The 7,324-nt window shown below is 48.0% G+C and overlaps 1 protein-coding gene across 6 annotated transcripts in view; it reads left to right on the top strand.

Annotated features, from left to right (window-relative positions):
- Positions 1 to 753: 753 nt before the first annotated feature.
- The window catches only part of Plcb4 (phospholipase C beta 4), a 371,211-nt gene continuing 364,640 nt past the window's right edge, over positions 754 to 7,324 (top strand). For 4 of the 6 annotated variants that reach the window (XM_057780480.1, XM_057780478.1, XM_057780479.1 and 1 more), the window contains exon 1: positions 754 to 888. The gene's annotated coding sequence lies outside the window, so the exon portion shown is untranslated. Of the gene's footprint in view, positions 889 to 1,017; positions 1,148 to 5,485; positions 5,506 to 7,324 lie in introns of those variants that run through there. The other 2 variants (XM_057780475.1, XM_057780476.1) reach the window with 2 other exon arrangements.

Genomic DNA, 7,324 nt, shown 5'->3' with positions numbered 1-7,324 from the left:
ACCCAGTCCCCAGTGCGCAGGTGCCACGTCTCCGGGTTTTGGTGGCCGCCGTCAGGCGGGGGGGGGGGGGCGGGGGGGAGGAAAGGAAGCTAGAGAGTCCTCGCTTGGAGGAAGCCCTCGGGGAGTTCCGGAGCAGCTCGGATAGGGTCTTCACAAAGGGTGTCCCTGGATGCACATTGCCAGACCGCTGAGCAGGACTTGGGACATCCGGGTGTCGGTTGCAGGGCCAGGGCGAACTGGGAGAGCAGGCTGGAGCGGCCCCCAGCATCCCTGGGACCAAAGTCTGGGTGTGGAGTGGGGTGCACGTCTTAGGATCACTTAGGGGAAGACTTTGGAAATCACTTTCTCTCTAGCTCAGTGTAAGCGTGTTGTAGTACTTCCTCCGGCAGATTGTTTCTAGGGCTCAGTGAATAAAATGCCTATTTCTCGCAGTGCCTGCTGCAGTGTACACGCTCTCCGTGTTTGTTCAATGTAACATAGACGAAAGCGCAGTTCCCGCTCCCGACTCTGGCTGGCCCGCGCCCCCTCCTCCCGGGCAGGGCACCCGCTGGGTCGTTGGCCACCAGAGCGTGGTGTCCCGCTGCGGGCTTAACTCAGTCCCCGCGGGCGCGTCCCCGGACCCTGCAACCGGAAAGCAGCGGCGACCCCGGGACAACCAACCCGCTCCCCCCCCCCCCACGGCCGGCCCGCTCGGTCCCGGTCCACCCCCAGCCCCGCCGGGCGCCGCACTGGGCATGCTCCGTAGCCTGGGCAGGTTGGGGCTGCGAGGCGACGGCTTGGGCTCCGGAGGCAGCGTCGCGGCCGGGAGCAGGGGCGGCGGGCCCGGGGCCGCACGGGACCCGGCTCGGCGGGAGCGGCGGGCGGCGCCCCGGGCAGCGGGCGGCCGAGGTGAGCGCGGCGGGGAGGCGCAGGCCGGTGGGGGGCGGAGGCGGCGGAGGGCGGGGCGGCGCCGGAGGGGCTCGGCGGCCGCGGTGGCGGGGAGGGGGGTGGCGGCGCGCGAGCGGCTGAGGAGCCGCGCCGCAAACAAGCTCTCACACGCGCGCACACACACAGACACACACGGGCGCGCGCGCGCGCATACACACAGCGGGGCTCCCGGAGGCGGCGGCGGCCGCATCCCCGGCAGCGACTCGCCTCGAAGTGACAGGTAGGAGAAGGCGCTTCGGGTCCCGCCCGGGGATGCTCCAGTCGCTCCCGGCCCGCCGGGCTACTCGGCTTCCCGCGGGTGCGTCCCGGATGCGCGCGCGCGCCCCCGGATGCCCTGCCGGGGGACCCGGTGCAGGTGCGGGGTGCGAGGCGCTCTGCGCGGGAGGCAGGGGACCCCGCCGCCACCCGCCTCCCCGGCAATCATCTGCTACTGGGTTTCCTCTGCCTACCCGGACGTTCACCCGCTTCTGCGCTAGAAATAGCTCGGCTCGACGTGTATATGATTATTTTGGTTGGAAATAGTTGGCACTGTGCAACGCATGTAAATGTGTGTGCGTGTGCATCTTCAGCGTCTTCTGGGGACAGCTTAAGAATGATAGAGCGTTTCCACTTGACACTGACAGGCTAAGCGCTCCTTCTGGGCAGTGTTTGGGCCTCCTAAAAGCACGTAAATGAAGGTTGCTTTATTTTCAGAAGTTTAAAGTTGTTTTTCTTAGTCAATTAGACCCTGTCTATATTGTACAAAATTTCCGAGTTTAGACTTTGTAAACTATTGAATCGAAGTGTGAAAACATAGAATTCTCCAAATGAACAAGTCTAGAGTCTTAAAACCAGCATTTTTTTTAGAAAGAATGGCAAGTGTCCATTATATTTCCACAAATATGCATGCATTTGAGATATGATTTTGTTTTTTAAAAAAGAACTTCCTATAGCGATTCTTCCTATTGTTGTAAAGCAAGGTGCTTGAGATTTATTTGGGACAAAGCATTTGTGGACAGTCACCATTTTTTAAAACCCGAGTGGGATACATGGTGGGCCATAAACTTAAGTTTTCCATTGTGGAGATATGTGTTAAGTGGTTTGGTTGGCAATAATGTCCAAACGCAGGCAGATGTACAATGCTTTCAAAAACAATTGAATTTCTCCTTTAAAGAGAAATTAGATCGTAGAGATGGTCAGCAAGAGCAACCAGTGACTTGACCTGGGCGAACTCCTGTGAGCCCAGAGAGTGAGGAAGAGGGGAAGATGGTGTGTGTGTAAAATTTTAACTTAATTTTTTTTTAATGTTTTCAGAACTGGTGGTTTTTAAGAGATGTGTTTGAACCGAGAACCTAATGTCTTGAACCCTTCAAACTTTGATAACCTAAATCCCAGAATCATACCGAGGATCAGACATTCAGCTCACCAGAATCCTGTGGTGTAATCCCTGGCTGGCTGTGTTATGTAATCTAGCATGCTGGGTTTTTTTTTTTTTTTTTTTTTTTCCACAGAACAGTCTTGCATATATTTCAACTGGTGTATTGATCTATTATATCATCTTTTAAAACTGTGGACGTTTACACATGACCGGTGTCTTGGGGGAACAACTATAAGAAAAAATTACATTTAAAATGAAATAGCGTTTCTGAGCGTTTTTATGGTCACAAAACTTTGCTGACGAAACTAATGTGTCTTAACATGACACAGTACGCTGCAAGGTGCTGTGTGCTACATCCCTGGTTGTGCTTCCCTCCAACTTCTGTTACTCAGCCATCAGAACTTAGTTTTGATTTAGCTTTGATGATATCACTACCAAGCTCTGAATTAATCACTGTGGAAGTGCTGTTTTACAAGTAACTGTCAAAACAGAATTTCAAAGACTCTATTTGATCACAGGGAACACATTTACATCTGTTGGAATAATTCTACTTTTATTTTACAAATGCACACCCACACAGAAGGGCTTCGTACTGCAATATTCTTTTGCAAGCTTTCTATCTGTGTGCTGGGAAATGTGAATGACGTTAAACTTGCATGCCCCGAACCCAGGCTGTGTGCTTGTTGTCATATCAGATAGGGAAATAACAGGAATTAAAAAACCCTTCAAGGTTTCAAAAGAGCTTTTGGAGAGGTGGATTTTAAAGATTTGTATCACCCTTGAAATAATTCATTCCATCTCCAACAGAGACCCTTTAGTGCTAATGTGTTTGTCTGTTTTCTTTCCAACAATGTATCCAGCTGCCTTTAGGTCAATCAGTGTATACTGCTGATTTGGGCAGCATGGAACATATTTGGCATCCTAGTGAACATGGTATTTCCTTAGGCTGCTGCTAATCTCTTTTAAGATTTGATTTACTGGTAATCTAATGACCAAATGCTTGCCTTGCTTTCATGCCTACCTACCATGCCTACCTACCCTTTGTGTAAAATTGGGTTTATACACAGCCGAGGTGTCTGTGAACCCACTTCAGTGGCATGCTAAGTTGTGACAGGCTGGAATATAAGCTTCCAGGGACAATGTCTGCTTGTCATCCCTGGTTTTCAAATGCAGGTGGCAAACCCAAATGTCATAATTAATAAATAATTTTTGGTAGATTTTCACAACGTTAATAATTAGTTGCCACATTGGATTTTTTTAAATTATAAAATCTTATGTTGCAAGTAAATTACATATTTTTCGACCAGAGCAGTTAGGTAATAGTGCTATGTGAAGGAAAAATTTTTGTAATTTTCACACTTTCAACAAATATTTTGGGGAAAATATAAATATTACTTGAAAAATGAAAATTATGAGGCAGATTAGGATGTCCTTACAGTCATTTGTGACCACTTCTAGAGTAGGAACAAAAGAGCATGTTTCCTAGCAGGGATGACCCAGGCCTTGAGAACGCTATCACTGTGAGTTCCGTAAAAGCAAGAAGCTCTGCATTTGATACTTAGAATGAGGTCAAGGGCCCATCGGGATGTTTAGTGACCACTATTGGCAGTTGGTGTCCAGATTGCAGTTTGTAAATAGTTCCTTTTCACTTCCCGAGTGAATGTGTTTCTGGAAGAGACCTGCTCACCTCTTGAGAAATAAGGACATCTGACAGGCACCTGGTTTTGCAGCTCCTGTTCCAATGTTAACCTTGTTTGCAAGGATGCTGTTTAACTCTGAGCCCTGTCCACGTCTGCTTCCTCCCCCCCCCCCCATACGCAGGGCATAGAATAACCTTGCTTCTGTTCCTTTGTGTTTGTTTTTCTGTTTAATAGTTTTTCCTTTGATAAAGCCTCCCCTTTAGAGCAGAGCTGTTTCCTCAAGCTGTGATATTGTTTTCTAGTTATGACTTTGAGTGTCCGTGCCTCCGGTTCTTTACCCCCACCAAATATAAGAATGGGTGTAATTCGCCTGTGGTGTAGGGAGATTCCAGTACTAATACAGCAGTGAGCGGGTGAGTGAGAATCTTGCATGGTCCTTGTATGTAAGCCTACTTTCAAAAAGTCAACCCACTTCTCATGATCATGAACCTCACTTGCTGAAGCCTGGCTGGGTTTTCCTCCCTTTGGATGCTGTGGTCCTGTGGAAGGTGTAACCAGAGTTCCTAGAGGGTGGTGGTATTACCCTCTATTTCAAAACTTAGCCAAGAGATAGTTTTGTTTGGGAGAATGAATGTCCAATTTTTTTTAAAAAAAAATATTTCCAGTTTCAACGGTGCCTTTTCTTTCTTTTCCTATACGGGAACAAAATAGGTGGCTAGGACGTAGATGAGAAGAGGGTCTTCTCTGAAGACCTCTCCCGGCTGCTCCTCACAGAGCCTGCAGTGAGAATCCCCTCCGCCATGTGACCACAGAGCGGTATCTTCTCTCCACTGGGAGTCTCCCACAGCTCTTCTCATGGGATCCCTGGAGGATTCCAGGCAAATGTTACTTCAGAGTCCGCCACCCTTGGAAGGCATTGTTTTCCCCCTAAACAATTAAAGGATGTTATTGAGCTCCTTAGCACAGATGAACTAAAGTAGCCATTTCCTTAGAGGCAGGAAAAACATTGTAAGTCAGATTCACCTTAAGTGAATATAGCGGTCAGGTCTTTAATTTTACCTCTTTCCAAGTGAAAATTACAGCCAGCATTGGAGCCATTACTTGGTAACATTTGGCATTTAATGGCTTGAAAAGAGGTGCATTCTCATAAATTCTTGTTGTTTGGTTAATTTTAGATTCATTTATTTTTATTTTATGTATATGCGTGTTTTGCCTGCCTGTATGTCTTAGTAGCATGTGTGTGCAGTGCCCAAGGAGGCCAGAAGAGGGCATTGTATCCTTTGGAACTGGAGTTACAGAGAGTTGTTAGCTGGCCACCATGTGGCTGCTGGGAACCTAACCTTGATCCTCTGGAAGAACAGCGGCAGAGCTACCTCTCTAGCCCAATGTGAGTTCACTTTAAAACTTATGATTTTGATAAATATGATTAGTGTCTGTGGTGCTTATTAATAGTACTTAATTTTATATATGTGAAATATGCTTAGAAGAGTCTGGGGGACTCACCAGGCTGCACAAATGGTGAATAACCCCCACAGCGTGAAGAACTTTGGCCTGAGACATGACCCCTGCCAGAGTTGTTGGGTGAGTAGCTGGGGAATTGTGTTCTGGGGTTGCCTTCACATGAAATGGCACATTTGAGATCTTACGGTGCTGGAAGAAGTCATCCCCGAGCTTTAATCCTGACCCTGTCCCATGACGGCCATGTGGCCTCGGCTGATTCTGGTGTTAATGCTTCACCACCATGCCTCTGACCCAACCCCAGGCTAAGGCTGGTATAGCATGATTAGTGCTGGGGACAGCATTCGTGTTGTTGTGACAACCACTTTGCCTCTTCTCCCACTAATGCTACCAAGATCACTGCTCACAATTCTTACTTTCCTCCAACAGGGGCAGATGGCGCTGGTTTATTTGTTAAAGCTCGCCCAGGGGAAGCTCTTACTTATATTTATATTTATTTATAAGGGTTATTTACACTTCTATCCTGCAATCAGGGAAAGTTCCAGTGACCCCACAGGCCACCTCCTAGTGCCAGATCTTCTTCTGGACTCATCTCACCCTGTGACTGCATTTGGATAGAGAAATCCACCATTACTCAGCTCCAGTTGCCTTGAGATTCTGTGAGTGTAGGGTTTTGAACTGTAATGCGGGAGCCAGATGCTGTCCCCAGGGCCTCTGTCCCTTAGCAAGGCTTTAAAATAGACCATATTAAGTCATTTAGCCTTGCAAGGACAGAAACATTCATGAGAAGAATTTGGGGACCGCTGATGTTTAGGGGCACATCGTGGCTCCTTTTTTCCTATGGGCATTGGTGGCAACACTCAACTTCTCTGCTCAGGGTACTATTAGCAACTGTAATGGTAGAAAAAAACAAAAACAAAAACCCGAAACCAGATGCTTGTTGAGATCTTGAAATGTGCCCCTTCGTTCGCTTCCTCCCCTGGGCTCTTTTTCTTGGGATTATGGAGTAGTAACTGACTCATGTTTGCATTTGGAGAGAATGTACATTTGAGGGGTTAACCATGGGTTAGGGCTCAGAGTTGAGATGAAATCCAGGTGAATTGACCCCTAAACCATTTTTGTTTTGTTCTGGGTCTGGCTATGTTGCACATGCTGCTCTGAACTACAAATCCTCCTGCTTTAGGCTCTCTGGCACTGGGATTATAGACAAGCAGTGTGTTAGCCCAGGACTCCCTCCAACTCTTCAGCTGTGCTTCTGTGTTCCCTGTAGTTAGGATAGGGCATGGTGCGGAAAGGAGGGGTCTTAATTCTTTCTTTTTCTTTTTTGCCATAAAACATGGTGTGTCACTTATTTTAAGTCACTGGACTGAGATGTAATAGATAAGCTTCTGGCAACTGCTGCGAAGATGGAATTGGAATAGCAAGTTGAGGATCAAGCCCTGTTTCCTCATCTCGCTGCTCTAAGGACTTCTGTCTCTTCAGTGGCATAGGCTGGAAGTCTGAGAGAGGGAAGTGAGTAGTTGCTAACCGAGGGTGGGGGCATTGCTGCCAATGCAAGGTCGGCACCCGAGGGCTACTTTTCACCTGGCAGTTTTATGGTGTCCGTGAGGCTGTTGTAGCCTCTGGTATAGGAGCCAGGTAAACAGCATACATGGGTGCTGCCGACAGGTGTCAGGGACCTTAGGCATGGTGGCCCATGTGTGTACCTTTCTAGAAGTAGCTGTCAAAGGATCCTGCCGCTGCATACACATTTTTAAAAGGAACACAGAATATAGAGTACTGGATATGTGAAGTCTTCCCACTGGAAAGTGATCAGATGGGGTTGGAGAGATGAGAAAAAATATTGGCTGCTCTTCCAGAGGACCCAGGTTTGATTCCCAGTACCCACATGGTGACTTAAAACCATCTTCAATTCCAGTCTCAGTGGATCTGATAGCCTTTG

This window comes from Chionomys nivalis, chromosome 9 (assembly GCF_950005125.1).
Source record: "Chionomys nivalis chromosome 9, mChiNiv1.1, whole genome shotgun sequence".
NCBI lineage: Eukaryota > Metazoa > Chordata > Mammalia > Rodentia > Cricetidae > Chionomys > Chionomys nivalis.
The sequence above is the reverse complement of the archived record's forward strand: the minus strand, read 5'-3'. Positions and strand labels throughout refer to the sequence as shown.